The sequence below is a fragment of the Palaemon carinicauda genome, chromosome 1 (assembly GCF_036898095.1).
Source record: "Palaemon carinicauda isolate YSFRI2023 chromosome 1, ASM3689809v2, whole genome shotgun sequence".
Classification (NCBI taxonomy): Eukaryota; Metazoa; Arthropoda; class Malacostraca; order Decapoda; family Palaemonidae; genus Palaemon; species Palaemon carinicauda.
In genome coordinates this window covers 37,687,759-37,710,258 of record NC_090725.1, presented here as the reverse complement: position 1 = coordinate 37,710,258, position 22,500 = coordinate 37,687,759, and the positions used below count along the sequence as shown (strand labels likewise).

At 37.5% G+C, this 22,500-nt stretch overlaps 1 protein-coding gene across 1 annotated transcript in view; it reads left to right on the top strand.

The window, feature by feature from the left end:
- SIFa (SIFamide) overlaps positions 1-11,000 on the top strand; it is an 80,482-nt gene extending 69,482 nt beyond the window's left edge. The window contains exon 4 of the mRNA XM_068374508.1: positions 9,531-11,000. The gene's annotated coding sequence lies outside the window, so the exon portion shown is untranslated. The remainder of the gene's footprint in view (positions 1-9,530) is intronic.
- Positions 11,001-22,500: the final 11,500 nt, after the last annotated feature.

Here is a 22,500-nt window from a genome sequence, read left to right as displayed (position 1 = left end):
CTACCTTTAAACCTTTAACGAGCAGGCTTATCTGACAATTAGAATTTAATTTATCTCCTATTACATATCACAAGAAGTGGAATGATGTACTTTAAGGTATTTGTTCAGCTAAACAAGACTTAAAGAGATTAGCAATAATAGAAATGTGCCATAGCTTTTATAAAACCATTGGAAGAGATAATGGACATATTTGATATTGAAAAAAAAAATCTTTTGAATATATATTGGCTGAAAGCTAGTCGCTTTTGACTTCAGTCATTCCTTGGCCAATAATAGCATGTACCGTTATCTATCAATGTTAATCCCCCTCCCCCCAAAGAAAAAGGTGTTGTTTACTAAACTTCTGATATTCATCACAATGATAAGGACGGCAATAGCATAATATACTGCATATGATGACTGTAAATAAAAGGTAGTTTCTGTGTCAGGATATTTTGCAAAATACTTCGATATTTTTTTTTTCGAGATTAAGAATTGATAATGGAAGTTAAGTTTTTCCTTTCATCTATAGTCCATATAATTTTGCATTAGTACACTTTGCTCTCTCCATAAAGTTCCAGCAGCTGCATAGTGTAATTTTTCCTTTATAATACCTAATTGTAAAAGGTTTTCTTATTTTTGTTGTGGATGTTTATGTTCTTAACTCTAGAGGATAGCTAGTGTTATGTTAAAGTGACAGAACATTAGCATTTAATAATAAAGTCTACATACGTGTGTATAAACAATCCGGAAGATTTTCCTTTTATTGGTGGTGAGGTGGTTGTTTTGGGCTAGACTTTATGTGGGATTATCATTTCACCTTCTATCTAAAAAAAATAAAATTTCTCTATTTGGAACTTATATAGCGATGTAGCAAATAATGATAATAATATTACTACTACTACTACTACTACTACTACTACTACTACTACTACTACTGATAATAATAATAATAATAATAATAATAATAATAATAATGATATTGAATAAAAAGGTGTTCTAATTTGCCACAATTACAAGGATTGCAATAAGCAAATTTCATGTCTAATGAGACCTGTTCTATAAGGGACTGCAAAGCCACTCACACTAGAAGTCCTGTGAAATATGTTGCAAGATCAGAAAATTTTAGGTGATATATTTTTGCACTAAAAAAAATACAAAGGACAGACTCAGAAATACACTTTGCAGTGAAGATATAGCTAAGATCAGATGAGCAAATATTAAGCCTCCCCATAACCAAGGAGTTTGTTTAAACATCTCTGCAAAATTCACTCTCTAACTACTCTTGTTTTCTCATCATAATGATGGAATGATGGATATGGGTGGAGGAAACAAGTGGGAATGAAACCGAAACTTTTGCAGGTTCCTTTATCTATGCGTCACACTATTTAAAAATGAAATACCTACTAACGAAATCTCCTCGTATTAGAAAAACAAGTTTAAAGATTTTAAGGTTTAATAAAGGTCGCTCAAAAATGGCAGGGGTCAGGTACAGTGTTGCAACTTCAGAAAACCTTTGGTGATATATTTTTGTACTCGAAGAAATACAAAGTCGAGGCTCAGAAATACACTTTACAATGAAGGAGTAAGTAAGATCAGATAAACAAATATTCAGCCTGCCCATAACTAGGGAATTAGTTTAAACTTCTCTGCAAAAGTCACCCTCTTCTAATAATGAAGGAATGAGAGATATGGGGGGTGGGGTGGGGGTGGGAATGAAAACACAACTTTTGTAGAGTGCTTTATCTATGAGTCGCAATGTTGTAGAATTTTCACCAATGTTTAGTAATGAAATACCTTTCACGATGTCACCGTGTACTAGATAAAGAAATTTGAAGATTTAAAGGTTTAAAGGTCGCTCAAAAGTGGCAGATGTCAGGTACAGTAACAATGCCTTAGTAGGACAGTGCCCTAGATATTGACCATAAATACATAACATCAGCACCCAAGTACCCCTCTCAACTCAAGTTAGGACCACGGAGGGCCAGGAAATGGATGCTGATGCCTCAGTAGGTAGACCTATAGGTTCACCAACATCCCGCATCCTTAGCTCACACGGATGGTAAGGTGGTTGACACTACCAGTAAATGTCGAGATTCAGCGAGTCTCAGACCCCAGTTTTGCACACTGTAAGACAGCTTTTACATAAACACAAAAAGAACAGTCTGTTGAAAAATAATAATAATAAGACTAAAAATCACGTCTCCCAAAAGACATTGGTAACCAATAACAGTTGGAACATCTAGTAAATATTAACCGGAATCAAGCCAGAAACTTTTAGCATGTAAGTTTACCGCCTTACCCCTGCAGAGGCTACTTAGCTTCATCAAAAGAGTTCTTGTGTATCAAGTGAAAGCTTGCTCTATCGGTTTCCAAGCTACAATGCAAATCCATGTACGTTCTCTATAAAATAATATTCTATTTTAGTTGATCTAAAAGGATATTATAAAATAGATAATTGAAAGAATGCAGTCGCATTAACTGTGACTTCAATAGGGTCATCGAACTTAGGATCTCATTCAAAAGACTAGTCGATTGTAGGATGACTAAAGAATTTTAGTGGTAGCACCTGACCGTAGTTATATCTTATGATAATACATATATATATATATATATATATATATATATATATATATATATATATATATACATATATCCCTGAGACAGGGATGTGTGATGTCACCGTGGTTGTTTAACTTGTATGTTGATGGAGTGGTGAGAGAGGTGAATGCTCGAGTGCTTGGACGAGGATTAAAACTGGTAGACGAGAATGACCATGAATGGGAGGTAAATCAGTTGTTGTTTGCGGATGATACTGTACTGGTTGCAGACACAGAAGAGAAGCTTGGCCGATTAGTGACAGAATTTGGAAGAGTGTGTGAGAGAAGGAAGTTGAGAGTTAATGCGAGTAAGAGTAAGGTTATGAGATATACGAGAAGGGAAGGTGATGCTAGGTTGAATGTCAGGTTGAATGGAGAGTTACTTGAGGAGGTGGATCAGTTTAAGTACTTGGGGTCTGTTGTAGCAGCAAATGGTGGAGTGGAAGCAGATGTACGTCAGAGAGTGAATGAAGGTTGCAAAGTGTTGGGGGCAGTTAAGGGAGTAGTAAAAAATAGAGGGTTGGGCATGAATGTTAAAAAAGTTCTATATGAGAAAGTGATTGTACCAACTGTGATGTATGGATCGGATTTGTGGGGAATGAAAGTGATGGAGAGACAGAAATTGAATGTGTTTGAGATGAAGTGTCTAAGGAGTATGGCTGGTGTATCTCGAGTAGATAGGGTTAGGAACGAAGTGGTGAGAGTTAGAACGGGTGTAAGAAATGAGTTAGCAGCTAGAGTGGATATGAATGTGTTGAGGTGGTTTGGCCATGTTGAGAGAATGGAAAATGGCTGTCTTCTAAAGAAGGTGATGAATACAAGAGTTGATGGGAGAAGTACAAGAGGAAGGCCAAGGTTTGGGTGGATGGATGGAGTGAAGGAAGCTCTGGGTGATAGGAGGATAGATGTGAGAGAGGCAAGAGAGCGTGCTAGAAATAGGAATGAATGGCGAGTGATTGTGACGCAGTTCCGGTAGGCCCTGCTGCTTCCTCTGATGCTTTAGATGACCGCAGAGGTAGCAGCAGTAGGGGATTCAGCATTATGGAGCTTCATCTGTGGTGGATAACGGCGGAGGGTGGGCTGTGGCACCCTAGCAGTACCAGCTGAACTCAGTTGAGTCCCTTTTTAGGCTGGGAGGAACGTAGAGAGTAGAGGTCCCCTTTTTTGTTTTTGTTTCATTTGTTGATGTCGGCTACTCCCCAAATTTGGGGGAAGTGCCTTGGTATATGTGTGTATGTATATATATATATATATATATATATATATATATATATATATATATATATATATATATATACATATATATATATATATATATATATATATATATATATATATATATATATATATATATATATATATTTGTGTCTGTGCGTGTCTTATCTACTGTATAAATATATATACATATATATATATGTATATATATATATATATATATATATATATATATATATATATATATATATATATATATATATATATATATATATATATATATTTGTATATATATACATATATATACATATATATATATATATATAAATATATATATATATACATATATATATATATATATATATATATATATATACATATATATATATATATATATATATATATATATATATATATATATATATATATATATATATATAAACGTGTGTGTGTGTTTGTGTTGGATCATCTATCAAAAAAGATTAATGGGAAGCAGAGGAGTATTAGATATGGTGAATAATGATAATTATTGTCTTTATAGAAAAACTAGTTCATTCGTAATATACTATTCTAATTACATATATTATATTAGTTTTTAATTGTCAAGAAATGCAATGGTGAGATATTCACAATGTTTCATATTGGCATAATTAATATGAAAAAAAAAAATACATTATCATAAAAAAAATTATAAAAGTTAGTAGGAATTACTATGACACTGGTTAAGAAAGTGCCTAAAATCAATGTCGCATAGGTTATTTCTTTTTCTAATTACAATTAATATTTTCGTCTATGTTAAAGATATTGAAGTGGAAGTTGATTTTCAAGCATCCCTATAGATATGAGCAGAATTTTCAGTGCACAATAGTTTTCACAAAATTATTTAACAATTATTATCTGTTCTGTTATTATTGTTATTATTCGTCTTCTTATTATCTGTCTTAAAGAAATATTCAATATTGTGGTTACGGTAAACTACTTATTTGAATGGACGTATTTACATTTTTAATTTAAAACCTCTCAAGATTTATCATCTAATATTCATTGATAAAATAAATAATTAGGTCATATAATGAACAGTTGATATCATCTGGGTCTGAATTAAATGGGGGGAGGTATTTATATGACATATATAAATTACAAAACTATTTCTTGGGAACAACATTTTTTTTTCCTTTTTTGACTTCTGATTTAGAAATGATCCGGTTTTTGATAGTATGAGCTCACCAGGGTTTCAAGTTTGGCCATACAAAGTGCCCAGGGATACCTTCAGATTATTTTTATCGTTTGGAGAGAGAGAGAGAGAGAGAGAGAGAGAGAGAGAGAGAGAGAGAGAGAGAGAGAGAGAGAGAGAGAGAGAGATTAATATGATTAAAAAGAAAAATAGGAATTTAAAAAGAGAATTTATATGTTGAAGGTATATCCTAATCTAGGTATAAAAATTCAGGAATCATAAAAAAAGAGCTTTTATGTTAAAGGTAGATCTTAACTTCGGCAAAAACAATAGATAAATAAAAAAACATACACAAAACTTAGTCCACGTCACAAGAGTGAAAAACGCCATAATGAGGAACATTACGTTGGGATGAGATCTCAAGAAAGATGGGAAATTCTGGAAAGTTTATACAAAGGAAAAATGTAATCCAGTAAAGAAGCTCTATTTGTTATCGGAGATACAAAAGCCTGATGTATGCCTCAAGTAATATACGAGCACTGAATATTTCTTTTACTTTACGGTGCACTTTTCTCTCATTTTCATCTGATGTTATAGTTAGTTGGTTCTATGATAAACAATGTGAGGTTAACTCCACAGACAATACAAAGGCATATGCCTATTTGGACATACATGCATGCATATTCATATATGTACATATAATCCCTATATATCAAGAAGGGGAGTGATATATATATATATATATATATATATATATATATATATATATATATATATATATATATAAATATATATACATACATATATATATATATATATATATATATATATATATATATATATATATATATATATATATAAATATACGTCTGTGTGTGTAAATATACGTATTTCTACTTACGATTGTATCAAGTAAATATAAGAATTAGAGACCTAAGCATTATAACTCATATGTAGAATTTTCTTATTTCAGCATTTGTTCGAAATTTTGAATTGTGAATATAATCAACCAATAATTGCCTCTTAAAATGTAAACCTTTGTCGTTGCGGATGGTTAATTTTTAAAATGTAAGATATTAACTTACAATAATCTATTATTACCTATGTCAAAAATTTCTACGTGCATGAAAAATACAATGTGATATCAATAACTGTTAAAAATTCCTAGTTATCAGATCCCTTAAATGATACCATTTATTGTTATTACTGGGAATGTTTGAAGTACAGTTTTATTATTATTATTATTATTATTATTATTATTATTATTATTATTATTATTATTATTATTATTATTATTTCTGTAGTAGATTCTCTTTTATGCAGCTTTCATTAAAATTATAGCTGGACTTTTCTTTGTTCTTCAGTGCTGCATACTTCCAATACCTGTTTATAAATAGGGGGAGAGTAAAATATATAGAAAAATTTCTATAATTTTATTAAAAGTAAACTGTCACAAGAAGTATAAATTAGTTTGTCTGTTACGCGTTACGAGAGGTTGCCGCGTGTCCTCTCTCATCTTCAGGCAGGAAGTGTATAGAAGTAGGCAGAGCTAGCTTTATCTATACAGCTCAGTAGGTTTGTCAACTTGGGAGCTGGTCGCAGATTGGTCCATGCCAGCAAGAGTCCATACCTTGTCTGGGACGGAGCTGTTCTTCATTAGCTGAGGCACAGACCAAGAGGGGATCTGTCACAGTCAGGCTGCTTCTCCAATCACAGTTGTCAAAGATAGGCAGGGTCTGGTTTGAGGTAGGTCAGGGCGGAGCTTCCAATGATGCGTGCTGATTGGCTGACATGCTGCCTAAGTGGGGTTTGGTGTCAGGCAAGCTGTTCTGTCGATCAAATCCCAGTTATGGTGAGTCCCAAGCTGTTTGCTGACTGGCTGAGGTTCTTGCCGGGATTCACAGCCACAGGCAATCTGTCTGGCCACTGATAGTCGTCATCCTCATTAATGCTGGTGAGCTATTGTGGGGTGTTCCTGTGGCAGGACGGGAGAAGGAACCTCTCTTGTGTTGTATTGAGGTTTTCCTTTTCTTGCTGGATGAGCAGGGCCTCCTGATGACCACCAAAGGGTATTCCAGTGGAGTCATCGACCACTCTTCTAATCATCCCAGAGCATGCCTTCCACAACTTCGTGGAAATATGTACTAAAAAGGTTCCTTTTACCACCCACGGTGGGCACATGTACATAAAAAAAAAAATGGTGTTGTGACGGACTCAACCTTTGGTGTACTTGTCGCTAACTTCTACATGGGTTTCATCGAAGAACAAGCTTTTGTACCTATAGATCACCTGGAAATATACGTCTTGCATTTTCACGACAACCATGTTAAAGCCCCCTCCACCATCTGACCTTACGTTCGTTGGGCTCTCTCGCATTGTTCTTCCTGAATGGAGACCCACAAGGACCTGGTTAGGATTACCCAGGTCCTCGTGAACAGGTCCTCCAACAGGCAGGTCAGTTGAGTGATCAAGTGCTATGATTAACTGGTAAGAGACTGAACCCAGCTGTGAGAGCTCGACTTCCAGAGTCAACCACTACTACAATGGTATTATGCAGAAGCAGAACCAGCAAGACGAGAAGGTCCTGAAGGACATTATTCAAAAAAAAAAAATCACACCAGTTTAAGAGAACATTGACAAAAACCTGACAATCTATTACGACTTTCTGAAGAAGTCCAACCTCGGTTATTCCTATTAAGGCTAAGTCTATGGATGCCCTGGCCATTATATTGGAATGATGACGACGAGAATTTCTAAACTTTGATCCTTGCACGTTCAACAGGAACCATTAAAGGGTACCAACTCCTTCTGCACAATAAGTGCGTTAAACGTGAGGATATAGACATGAACACCAAGATTACAGCAGTGTTGGGACGGCAGAGGGCTAAAGATCCTGGAAGCCATGCTCATCCAGCAATAAAAGGAGAACCTCAATACAACACAAGAGATGCTCCTCCTTCCCTCCTACCATAGGAACACCACCCAACAACTTGTATACATCAACGACGACAATGGCAATCAGTGAGCGGACAGCTTGCCTGCGCTGGAAAACTTCCCGGCCAGCTGCTCAGCCAATCAGAAAGAAGCTCGAGACTTACTGGATGTGGATCTGAGCGGCAAAACAGCTTGCCTAGTGCCGAGCCCTACTCGGCAGCTTTTTACTGAACTAGTGTGTGCACTAGGAGCTCTTCCTGAGCCTGTCCAGACCGAGACACCGTCTAGCTTCGATGGCTGTGATTGGAGGAGCAGCCTGACTGTGACGGATCCTCTTCTGGTGAGCACCTTAGCTCTGTCCCAGACTAGGTATGAACTCTCCCACTGGGACCAATCAGCAACCAGCGTCCGGTTTGACAAACCTACCGAGCCTTATAGATAGAGGTAACTTTGAGTAAATCCATCCAATTCCTGCCTGAAGATGAAAGGGAACACCCACCACCTTCTCGTAATATGTAACAGCCGAACTTGTTTATACTTATATTGTGATACAGTGAACCCTCGTTTATCGCGGTAGATAGGTTCCAGTCGCGGCCGCGATAAGTGAAAATCCGCGAAGTAGTGACACCATATTTACCTATTTATTCAACATGTATATTCAGACTTTTAAAACCTTCCCTTGTACGTAGTACTGTTAACAAACTACCCTTTAATGTACAGAACACTTAATGCATGTACTACAGTACCCTAAACTAAAACAGGCACAAATATTAAAGGCGATTTTATATCATGCATTTCCTAAACATGCTAAAAAGCACAATAAAAAATGGCAACCAATGTTTTGTTTACATTTATCTCTGATCATAATGTAGAAACAAACTGGAGGTAGAGCTTTGCTTATAACCAGACATATTTCCCATACTTTTCCCTTAGAACTACATCACATCTTCCTACTTTATATATATATATATATATATATATATATATATATATATATATATATATATATATGTGTGTGTGTGTGTATATATATATATATATATATATATATATATATAGATTTATATGTATACACATACATACCTACATATATACATAAATACATGCATACATATATATATATATATATTACTGTATATATATGGGTTATGGAAAAAATCCGCGAAGTGGTGAATCCGCGATGGTCGAACCGCGAAGTAGCGAGGGTTCACTGTAGTATACTTTAATGTTATCGAACTTTTTTTTATGCATTCTCTGCCCACCTATGATGACCAAGATAGCACAATAATAATTCTTGTGGTATACAGCATTGAAGAACATAGAAAAATCCCAGCAATTGAGAAGCTCAACTTCAAGATAAATGCCAGAGGCATCATCATCATCATCATCATGAATTATCATTATCATTATCAATATCATTATTATTATTATTATTATTATTATTATTATTATTATTATTATTATTATTATTATTATTATCATTATTATTATTATTATTATTATTATTATTATCCTATGGCCATAAGCAGCTATACAAATGCGCGAGGATATAAATGTCATTATCTAAAATAATTTTATTTTATATCTGATTAGTATATCAGTAATAATCTTATTTTTATTCCTTCCAGGGGGAGTGAGGTCATCTCTCACAGGGGTGTCACTCCAGAGTTAAGAAAACTTTGTTTCAATCCTCCATCTCTCTGACACCATAGGTAGAATCATGAATACTCCAACCTGGCTCATCCCTCCTAGCTACCCTTACTGTCTGATGTTAAATGGTGTCCGTGTCAAGATGGTTAATGTACTTCACCGAAGAGGATATCCTAAGACACCGTATATATTCTAGTGAAAAGAAAAGTACTAAATCTTATTTTGATTTTTTTTTTCTTTTAATAAACTATGTTTAGATAATTCAACTCTGGTTTTATCTTACTTTTGTGTCATTTATTGCATTCATCTATCTAAATGTAATCTATTTTTCTATATATCTCGGTTCATGTAAAGGTTTTTCTTCTGGTAGACATGAAAATTGCCGTTCAGATGAAATGATTTTCTTAACTTGTATATTACATTAAATAGTAATTAACGACTTCTCTCTATTTCTTCCGATGTCAGGGAAGTAAAACTAACCTTTACCCGTAATACCTATTATGTCAGAGACGCAGAAATTGTATCTGTCGTGAGATGTGTTCCATTTAAGATTATTATTAGAGTTATGCATAAGAATGGTTCTTTGAAATTAAAAAACAAAAATACTAAAAAAATGAATATATTAAAAGCATCACTTATATAAACATATAAAGATCCTACACTTAGCACTATTGTAAGAAATTTTTAATTTTGGCTTCCCTATTCAAATCATTATTTGAATGATACTTCATTTATCCGTATTTATTGGAAATTGCAAATTTCCTAGCTACAGTATAGAAGAATTTATGATAATTCCATGTTATGTTTGAATGAATATGAATAGTGTGGTGTTTTTTTTTATTTATTTATTTTTTTTTTTGTTGAAAGGAAGAGGGAAAGAAATTTCTCGCAAACGAAATGAAAGGCAATCTGACTCTGGATTACACAAATTATCACCAGATAAAAGTGAGAAATCATAAACCAATACAGTAGGCTGGGTCTAGTATTTTCATATTTGTGATATAAAAGAAGTATCATAATTTCGTGCCATATCGATTGATACTTAGTTAATCATTGATATCAAATCATACAGATTTTACAAAATATTGTGAAAAAAAGATGTAGGGTAGAAGCTGTGTTTGTTAACAAGGAGAACACTAAGTATTAATAAGGAAGGGACGTTATTTGATGTATTATGATGGATGATACTACAATATGGGAGTTATGAATGCACGTATGTACATATATAGGAAATCATGTCATTATTTGGAATTCTGTTGTAATGATTTACTTTGTTCCTTGGAAGCATGACTTAGATGGCTTTATCAATAAATCAGTTAAGTTATTGATGATGATATATGAATTTTAATGAATTTACTTGTCTATTATTGTCAGGTTAGAAGCACCACAACTAAAGTTAGGATCTTTATGTGTCCCCACAGCAGTTACAAATAAATGTTATGAAGAGCTCTTGTTTTCTTATTAGCCCCTTTTTCTCGTTTGAATACTTAGGAAGAAAATAATTTGATTGAAACCTCATATCAGTTTCGTTGAAATATTGAGAGCAGCTTAATTCCCACTGTCTGATCCTACATTTATATTTCATTAAAATGTGATTGACATTCCCATTTTAAAGGATTTTTATTGCTTCCTTCACATAGGAAAGATTAAGCCGAACATGAAGGAATATTTCTCACTCACAATGTTTTTATAATCTGATATTACGAAATATATATTTAAATTCCCTTGTACTAACTTTTTGTATACATTCTGTTATGTCTATATACTAGACTATCTTCGGACTTCTTTTTTCTGAACATTATATACACTCATAGGAATCTTACTTTTTTCACAGAATAATCTGAGCTCTCTTCTGTATCTTCTGTGAACGTTTGATTCTCCCCATCTCCTTTTCTTTGATCATTAGAGCCTATGCATACTTCCTTTTTTTTTAGTCTGAATACGCTAAGCTACTTATTACTTCCAGCGCTATTTCATTTGGAAAATAATTTTTTTTTCTTGAGTTCCCACAAACATTTAACGTCCTTCTTTACCATACACTTATGGCTCTCCCACCTTCTTCATAAATACTCTATATACTCCCTTTCACGCAAAAACATTTTCGCATCTATTGCTGATAAATCCTTCGATATATTTTTTTTTATGTACTGTAACTGTTCTCATCTCTCTTTTATTTTGAAATCCTGAATTTTCCTCAACTCCCTGTTACTTTGCGTCACTAGATATTAGACATCTCTTTTATTTATTTCTGTTATCTCTCGTTCCATGCACTGGGTACGTCCCAGCAGTTATTTCTCAGAACTTCAAGTAGTTTGAAGTTTGTCTCAATATACAACAATTATTCTCTATTTTCTCTGATTCTCTCTTGCAGATAGTTTTTATAGCTTTATGTGCTTGCTGGGTATACTCATCTTTCTCATAGGTCCACCGCATACGTCTGGTGAAATTTATAACCAACTACGGATAGCTTTTAGAACTCATCGTTCACATCACTGATAAACAGTTTGCTACATGGCTTAATTCATTAAAAAGACAAGTTTCAAGTATATGCTTTAGCCAATTTCTCCTTCGATTTATCTACTCTCTTCAAAGTATCTAAATGCTAATTATATCAATAGTGAATATTAAATCTCTCTCTCTCTCTCTCTCTCTCTCTCTCTCTCTCTCTCTCTCTCTCTCTCTCTCTCTTCTTGGTCATATTCTGAAATCAGAAAATCATATAATTCCTGGTTCTGTTTTCCAACATTGGGAAATTCAATTTTTAGAATATTGCAATACGGACTATCTTTATCTATTTTTTTCCTCGTATTACTTAGAACAATTACTCCATTTCCCATAAAAATGATTCTTTTCCCAATAACCTTTGTAACCTCATACTGAGTGTCATTTATCTAAGATTGTTCGTATATTTTTCCAGTCAATTGGCTTTCTTTCCTCAGCAATAATCAATTCTTTAAAAATATTTTAATTAACGAATTAGTTCCTTAATATAGACCCATCTGAAACCATCTGCCACTGTGTTTCATTTCTAAAATGCTATTATCAGCTTTCAAAAGATGAAGCGATTTTTTTCTGACTAATATTAACCAACTTTTACATCAACAATATATAAAATGTTGATACGAGTACGTTTACATCATCCCGCTTGAATATTTAATATCCCATGAATAATTATATGCTCCTAAAAAGCTAAATATATCCTACTATATACAAAACAATATTTAAGCTAAAATCTCCTCGAAATGTTCATAATAAAATCATTCGTACGTACCAATTCCATGCGAACTGCTTCACTGAATCTCCAATTTTCTATGTCCCTGAAATATATAAAAACATATTAGTGCAAAAACAATAACATATACAATAATCCTGTGTTATTCCTTATTTTTCCTCTATTTCATTAATAATAAGAGGAAAGATCGTTAATTTATTTGTAGACATCTAATTGAATACTTTATAGCAGTAGGATATATGGAAAATATTTGTTAAAACTTCTTTCTAAAAATTTTAGTTTTTTAAAAGCAAACACAAACACACACACACAAAAAAATATCTTCAAAATATGAAATTTTTTAGAAAATCGGAAATTTTTATCCTCAACATCTCAGGATTTAGTGAAGGGTAATTACTAACTAAAGATTAAAGAAGAGACAAATCTATAAAGATTCTAACCAAACAAGTAGAAATTTGAATTAAAAACAAAAAAAGGAAAGGCTTTTGAAAACCTGATAAGGATAGAAAAAAAAATAAAAACAAAAACTCACAGAATGAGACTCATAATTCAATCTACCGAATTCCTTTGGGAAATCTAAGGCTACTTCACAGGAGAATTTTTATCTTAAGGTCTAGAAAGGAAAGTATGGTTGAAGTAAATATACAGTATATAGGCAGTGGTTATGCGAATATGTTCCATATCACTATGCCTTGTATAATCAAAGAAACCATATACTGTATATATATCTATATATATACATATATATGTATATATAAATAAATATATATATATATATATATATATATATATATATATATATATAAATATATATATAACGGATATTGAGAGAAGCGTAAAATCTATTTTTGGGTGAGGTAGCCATGTCGTCCTGATGGAAGTTCCTATTAGGTAGCTTCCAAGGGTATATTTGACTACAGTGATATTCCCAGAGAATTTTACCTTAATGTATCCAGAATTCTAACTCCTGGAGCGAAAATCCCTAAATAATCTCACAGGGATATCGCAAAATATCATAGGACGTATTCTTCACACGTCACATAGCTATCTTCACCCCGAACAGTATTAACGCTTCGAGGGGTTACAGTGACAAGAATCTGAAACGAGAATGAAAAGAGAGCCGCTCATAAGGCATCTCTCCTATTCCGTTTCCAGTGTATATCTGATGAAGGCGGTAGCGCCCTCTTTATTCCTTGGAGCGATATACGAGGTGTTACAGATACTGTATTATAGGGAGGGGTCAATAAGCCCTTTTACAATAAAAAGAAGGGCGGGTCCATCAGGACGACATGGCTACCTCACCCAAAAATAGATTTTTCGCTTCGCTCAAAATTCGTTTTTTGGGCTCAGGCCATGTCGTCCTGATGGAAGTTTACCAGAGCATTACTGTATCTGTGGATTCTCAATCGGTGCCGTACTCTCAAGAAAGTATTTTCCTGGTCCGTCTAGACCTAGAGACCTATGATGTTACCGTCATACATCATTTCATCTAAGCATGAACTATGTTAGTGCTTCCTGCCCCCTACAGGGAAGAGTCGTACTAGACTCTGGAAAAAGTCTCGAGGAGTACATAATAACTATGGATGACAAAATGACAAGCTTGTATAGTGGTCTCTCCCTATACATTATAAAGCAAAGTTTGTATAAGAGTCACCAATGTCAGTATGAATTTGTGACACCTTCCCCAATGTGACTACTCTTATCACCTATTGGAGAATGGTGTATCCGCATAGGAACAAATTTTGCATCTATGCCACTATCCCGTCAGGGTACCACATCAACCCTTCCAAAGGAAGGGTTAAAGTGAGTGGACTTTTGCTTGAATCAGGGAACAATCTTAAAAGACATACCATGATAAAAATAACCATATTTTAATCTTAATTCTCAGTACATTTCTAATAAAATGAGTGTGGGCGAATAAAACGCAGGGTTCACTATGAACTAGTTTATTAAAATTTAATAAACGTACATATCAGATCAACATTTATAAAATTTATAAAAAGTGGATGATATGCGTTAAAGCATAAAGAAAACAGTCAACAGAAAATATTGTTTCGTCTACCAGGAAACAGATTTACCACTTCAAATGAATTATTAATAATAATGATACATTCTGTATACTGTTTATTTACACTAGCGTAAGAAACGCTTGTCCATACTATGCTATAGTTCACCGACATCAATGGAATAGTTCGTAAGGACACTTTTGTGGCCCATCGCTCAGTGTGTAGTAACATACAGTGACTACACACTCACCCTCTTAATTAATCGTCCCAAATTAATTACGCTGTTCCTTGCAGATTTAAAACAGAAGATTAAAGAATACTACCTGCTGCTACCACAGACCTCTTAAGTTGCTCCACTTGCTTCGCATAGTGCATACAGACTACCTTGGATGACTACCAGCGGGTGTACGAACAAGGATGTTCAAAGTCCATATAATTAAAGAAATTTTATGGAAGAGGCAACTTTCCTCGGATCATGACTAACGGGTGTACTGTCTGGATCCGTTCTGCGAATAATACGGGTGTTTTTCGCTCTGAGTTATAGATAACTTTGAACCCAGGGTTTCTCTTCTGAACAGCTGTCCTCTCATAAAGTCTGAAGTTCTATGAAGATAGACCTTTAGGCACTCCACTGGACATAGAGATGCATCTTCCTTCAGAGGGCAGATTCTCTAGGGACCCCACCTGTTGGTGGGTAGCTTGTTCTTGGTAAGAAACGTTGGATCTGGAAATAGATTCAGTTCTCCCTCCAAGAACTGGACGTGGCCTTACTCTCTAGAGAGAGCCACTATTTCACTAACTCTGGCCCCCAAAGCGAGTACAAGCAGAAATATGACTTTAAATTCAAGACCTTCTAAGCGCATTCCTCATTGTCCATTTTTTATACACAATGAAGAATCTTATCTACTGACCATGCAAAGGTTCTTTGGAGGCGCTGAAGGGCTAAGCCTAGCATGGGCCTTTGTAGTTCATTAAGAACGTCGTTAAAAAGGTCGAACTGTAAGGCATATGGTATCTGTCTTGTCAAGGCAGACTTGAACAATAGAATTGTGTTGGCTGCTAAACCTTGCTCATGAAGGTGAATGAAGAATGATAAATAGGAATCTGTCGAGATTTCTTTTGGTTTGTTTGCCTTGACAAAGGATATCTGTTTCTTCCCTGAAGCCTCATAATGTCTTCTGGTTTCCTCCAAAAGTCTAAACTGACTTTTAACACCGAATCTTTTTTCTCATCGTTAAGGAGAGAAAATCATGAGATGTAGGTTCCATGTTTTCTGTGATGAAGCGAAGACAGTCGACTTCTGTACTCGCTGAGACAGGGATGGATCCGGTAGCGGTACGAATTTTAATCGTAGTTCCAATGCCAGAGGGAACCACACGCTATTTGCCCACTTGTGGGCCACTATTGCTGCTTTCCCTTTGAAGGATCTCAGCTTATCGAGGACCTTCAAAAGGAGGTTGTGCGGAGGGAACAGATAAATACTGGACCATCTGTTCCAGTCCAGGGACATAGCGTCCACTGCCTCCGCTAGCGGATCCTCGTATGGGGACACGTAACGATCTATTTTCTTGTTGTCTTTCGTCGCAAAGAGGTCTATCTGCAGCTCCGGGACTTGACTCGAGATGAAGGAGAACGATCCTGCATCAAGGGACCATTCTGACTCTATAGGTGTAAACCTGGATAGAGCGTCCGCTGTCACATTGCAGAACCCTTGAATGTGAACTGCTGACAGGTGCCATTTCTTCCTTTCCACCAAACGAAAAATGGCCAACATCACTTGGTTGATTTGAGGTGACCTCGACCCTTGTCGATTCAGGCATCTCACTATCACCTTGCTGTCTAGAACCAGTCTTATGTGGGTCAAGTAGCGAGGAGATACTTTCTTTAGTATCAGAAGTACTGCCATGGCTTCTAAAAAGTTGATGTGAAATGATTTGAAAAAGATTGGACCAAGCTCCTTGGACTCTCACCTGATGAGAGTGACCTCCCAGCCTTCCTTTGAAGCGTCTGTGTGGATAGTTACTGACGTGGGAGGAGGTTGAAGAATTATTGATTTCTTCAATTGCTTGGCATTGGACCACGGCTTGAGAAGCGTTCGCAGTCGAGTTGGTAGTGGTCTTATTAGATCTTTTCGCGCGTTTGATGCGTATTTTCTCCAGACTCCTGTTGCATCCTTTAGCTGTGCTCTTAGCACTGGATCTGTTATCGAAGCAAACTGTAGAGAGCCCAGTGCTCTCTCCTGTTCGTGTCTTGATATTCGATTGGATTTCAATAATCTCTTAACAGATTCTGCTATTTCTTTCCTCTTCTTACCAGGAATGGAAAGTCGATGTGACTCCAAATTCCAGTGGATTCCCAACTACTGAAATTTTTGAGCTGAAGAAAGTCAAGACTTTTTGATGTTGATCTTGAATCCCAGATGTTCCATGAACTGGATCACTATCTTAGAAGCTTGCATGCATTCTGTCCTGGATGCTGCCCACACCAGCCAGTCATCCAAGTAGGCTACTACTTGGACCCCCTTTAGGCGTAATTGATGGACGGCTGCGTTCGCGAGCTTCGTGAAAATCATTGGGGCTATGTTTAGCCCGAAAGGCATGGCTCTGAAGGCGGAAAGTTTTCTATGTAACTTGAAGCCTAGGTAGGAGGAGAGGTGACGATTAATTGGAACGTGCCAATAATCGTCAGACAAGTCTATAGAGCCAGTATATGCCCTTCTGGGCAGTAGGGTCCTTATGTGTTGAAGCGTGAACATTCTGAACTTGTAGTTCACTATGAACTTGTTGAGTGGCTACAAGTCTAGAATGACTGTGAGTTTTTCTGAGTCCTTCTTTGGAACACAAAACAGCCTTCCTTGGAATTTTATATACTTAATTTTCCAGATTACTCTTTTCTCTAAGAGTTCTCGGACATATTCTTCCAGAATGGGGGTTGAGTGTTGGGAGAATTGAGGAAATATAGGTGGAGGACTGCTCCAGCTAGAACCTAGTCCATTCTTTATTAGGCTGTGGGCCCAGGGATCAAAGGTCCAGCGATCCCTAAATAGCAGTAGTCTCCCTCCTACTGGAAGTATCTCACTTCCGCTATTGTGGACCAGAGGCCTTGCCTCCTTGACCGTGTCCTCCCCTGTATCCCATTCCTCTTGAAGGGCATCTAGAAGAACCTCAGGCTGTTCCTCTAGCTTTCGAACGAAAGGAAGAAGTCTGCCTTTCAAAGGCTGGGTTAAAAACTGGCGACTGTGTCGCCACTTGTTGAGGTACCAGCTGGTACGTGGTTGGAGGTTGTGCCACTATCTGAGGCACCGTGGTCACAGGAAGATGTTGTTGTTGTTGCTGTTGGTAGGGTTTAGCTGGCCGAGAGGATGGCCTAGGCCTTTTTGTCTTCTTCTTTGGTTGGGGACCCTCATCCGAAGAAGATTTTTTCTTAAGATCTAAGCCCCAACTTTTGAGAAGGTTCCTATTCCCTGTGGCGGCCTTGTCTACTACCTCTTTAACCACTTCATTGGGAAAGAGGTTTTTACCCCAGATACGAGAGGAGATCAGTTTCCTCGGTTCGTGCCTCACCGCAGCCGAGGCGAACACAAACTCTCTACAGGCTCTCCTAGCTTTAATAAAGCTATAGAGATCCTTCGTAACTGTGGCCAGATGGGTTTTGGCCACTACCATGAACATGTCCTGGTTCTTGGGGTCACTAGCCATCGTTTCTAATGTCGTTTGCAATGACATCAATGCCGCAAGTCTTTCCTTTGTCTCTTGGTCTCTACGCAAGAGAACATCCGACAGTTTTGGAAGTTCCTCACCAAACTGACGTTCAGCGATATCAGCTTCCAGCTTCCCGACTGAGAAGGTAAGGTGTACGTCCTTCCAGTCTTCTTGGTCCAAGGGCAAGGTCAGAGATAACGGCTTGCACTCCTCCAAGGAGGGGCATGGTTTCCCTGCCTCCACTGCCTTTAAGGCTGCCTTATATCCCTTTTCCATGAAGGGAAAGGCTCTGGTAAGAGAGGCCACAAAGGAGGGAAGCTTCTTACTCAAGGCTGGCACCTTTGAGTTAGTGAAGCCCCTCTCTTTCATCGAGCTCGCTAGTAACGCCTGAGCTTTACTATGGTCAAAAACTATGACCTCCTTTGGCTCCGTCTCCTCCTTTGAGGCTGGCTCCTTCCTAAGACGGACATAGCAGTCTGGATAAGAATCTTTGTTGGGCCAAAATTCCACCTCTTCCAGGGGAATTGCTCCCAACTTTTCTGAGATCACCATCATCCCGGTTGTCATTGGAATGTGTTCGGCATACCTCCAAGGATTGGTATCCGAGCACAAAGGAAGATCCTTCACGCTGAGCCGCTTCTGGGGCCCACGTGATGCTGCAAGTCTGCGTATCTCCAGTTTCATTGCAGCTTCCTTCTCATCATTCTTCCTTTGAATTTGTTGGATCATCTCAACAATGGAAGAAAGAGTCCTTCCCAGTTCATCTGGGATAGCAGACGATGTAGAGGGAACAGGTTCTGGGTCTGGAACCGATGTAACCGACACCTCGTCGATTTCTTCCTCTTCTACTTGAGGAGCCTGGAACAGCTCCTCCTCCTGACCTTCTCCTAGAAGGTCCTTCTCAGAAGAATCCGACACATCCGACATCTTATCGTCCAATTGGATGTCTTGAAGGGCGGCCAAGACTTCAGAATCTACCGGATTCTGGGCAGTTGGTATCTCCACCTGAGGCTGGGGGATGATTGCATCAGCCGATGCTTTAGGGAAAAGGTAAGCCCTCATCTTCTCATTTGGAAGGTAGGGGCATGAGGTGTTTTTCTGAAAACCCCTCACCCAGGTTCGTAACTTTTCCCTGGCAGCATCCCTTGACTCCGTCGACTTAGGGTCGTCAAAAGCCTCGGTAATCAGGTTAGAACATACTGTACAAACCTGAGGGTCTCAATACCGGAGATCACCTCTGGAGGGTGCGCATGCTGCGTGCCTCCTGCAAAGTTGATGTCCACCGAAGTTCTTACTGCTGACATTATAGAACACACTCCTGCACTTTGGATGGTCCTCCTGTAAAGAGAAGAAAAATCCATGAGTATCAAGTGAAGGCTTTTCGCTTATATTGAAACATGTAACTTATATAGAAAAGCTATAAAAGAAAGAAGGAAAGAATCATACTAGTATTTCCTGTTCAGTCAATTGCTGTAACCTCCCAAGATATTAAAACTAAGGTTAATTCTATTCTAGAATACCTTATTTAATTTCCTAAACGGAAATTTAAGGTGTAGTTCACACCTTGAAATAAAGTTTTAATATACGGGATAGAAAGAATACAGAAAGAACTCACTTTCTATATATTGTACGGTCTTAACAAAAGGCTGTACAAGATAACATTAAGTATGTTAAAGAACTTTAGTGTTATCACAAACTCTGTACTGTAGTTTTACTAATGCAGTGTGTACTACACTACAAAAATAGTAACTACTGTACATCGGATGCTTTTGTGCCAGCCAGCACGCGCCGGCATCTACCCCTTTATAGTTCAAAGATATACTACCTTTAACTAATAGGCGGCAGCCCACTGGTTCGCAAATGTGTGCCGGCTGGCAATCATTGCCGGTCGACAGCTGAAAACACTAATACCCGGCTGCCGGCCGCTAATCGTAGTGGTCAGCAGATTCGGGATGTGTTTCCACTGCCGGCAGGCAAAGGTAGCAATACCCATGCCCGCCGGCAGTAGCTTAGAACAAGAGAACCTCCACCTGCTAGTCTGTCGGCTGTTAAGCCGGCAGCCGGGTTAGGGGTACAACACAATAGTCAGAGATACAATATGGATGTAAGGTTATAAGGCGGCATTGCCATATGACCTTCCATCCAGAAAGAGTGAACTTATGGAAAGGGAGAATGTAGCATTCTGGCTTCCAAAGAATCCATAGCCTGCCGGACTCTACCGGCAGACATGGAAGGGAGACCAAGGGAGGTCTGGGGTTCACTCCGCCAAGAATAAGGGGTCTCTGCCGGCCGACACGTAATAGCCAGCCGGCAGAGAGCTGAGCCAGTCCTCCATCCTAACCCACACTAGGTACGGAAGTTGGACTGCGGCCAAAAGATAATAAAAGAAAGAGAGGTGGGGAAGGGATAAGGGTCCTATAAACTTCGTTCTAGCAAGAGACACACTCAGCAGTTAGGGAAGCTCATCCTAACCTAGAGTTGTCTATTAGGGAGGAAGACTGGCAATACTTGCTATCCTCCTCCCAACCAGAACAAAGTTAGGTGAAGTTATTTCGCTGGGCAACAGAGACAACTCATTCTCCAGCCCGAGAAAAACAACACAGGACAGTCTGCTAGGCCACTAGAGGAAGGAATCCTCTCGTACAGAAGCCTTCAGACGTGGACTAGGGAAGCAAAGCTTCCTGTATCCACCCCTAACCTAGCAAAGGAGACTCATTCTCTATGCTAGGAAGAAGCAGACTACAGACTAGAAACTCTGATGTTCTGCCCTAACTCAAAAAACCAGTCACTCTGGTTAATCAGCTCAGGACTGACATATCCTAGTATAGTTAGGTAACAGCTCTTGTTTACGTTAATATCACTTTTGATTTAATTCAAAACGACAAGAGCTTACATTTATACATGGTAAAGATAACACTCAGCTTTTCAGAGGCAAAAGAGGCCGGTAAAGTCATCAAAATATTGAATTAAGTCCAAAATAACGAGAGAACACAAGGGAAAACACCGAGTAGTAGAGCTACACGAAAAGGAATAAAGATGGCGCTACCGCCTTAATCAGATACACACATGAAAACGGAATAGGAAAGATGGCTTATGAGCAGTTTAAGCCTAAGGCTTACTCAGAGGGAGAGAGGGATTGAACTTAGCCTCCGGAGGAGAAAAGAACAATCGGGGATGTGCGAAAGTATACTACTGTACCTAGGTTACTAGCGCAGGTGCGGTGAGAATCGATTATCTAATTCACCGAAACTCTCTCGTATACAATCTTGGAAAGAACATTCAACAATATCTTATATGTATAAAATATTTGCCTATAGCTTCAATAATATAACACTCAGAAAAAAATTATATCATGCATGAAAGTACTAGGGCCAGACGCCTAGGCTACTAAGCCTCACGAAGGGCAAGATCGGTTACCTAAATCACCGAACTAAAAACTAACGGCATTATATAAGCATTCCTAGATGAGCTAAATAGCTAGATTATTAAAGCATAACAAACCGGGAACGTCGCTCTAGCTAACTAAATGACCCATAAATAGCGAGTGATAGCATCAAGGATGCCTCCGGTAGGTAACTGCTCTTGTTTACGTTAATATCACTTTTGATTTAATTCAAAACGACAAGAGCTTACATTTATACATGGTAAAGATAATAATCAGCTTTTCAGAGGCAGAAGAGGCCGGAAAAGTCATCAAAATATTAAATTAAGTCCAAAATAACGAGAAAACACAAGGGAAAACACCGAGTAGTAGAGCTACACGAAAAGGAATAAAGATGGAGCTACCGCCTTCATCAGATACACACATGGAAACGGAATAGGAAAGATGCCTTATGAGCGGCTCTCTTTTCATTCTCGTTTCAGATTCTTGTCACTGTAACCCTTCGAAGCGTTAATACTGTTCGGGGTGAAGGTAGCTATGAGACGTGTCAAGAATACGTCCTCTGATATTATGCGATATCCCTGTGAGATTATTTAGGGATATTCGCTCCAGGAGTTAGAAATCTGG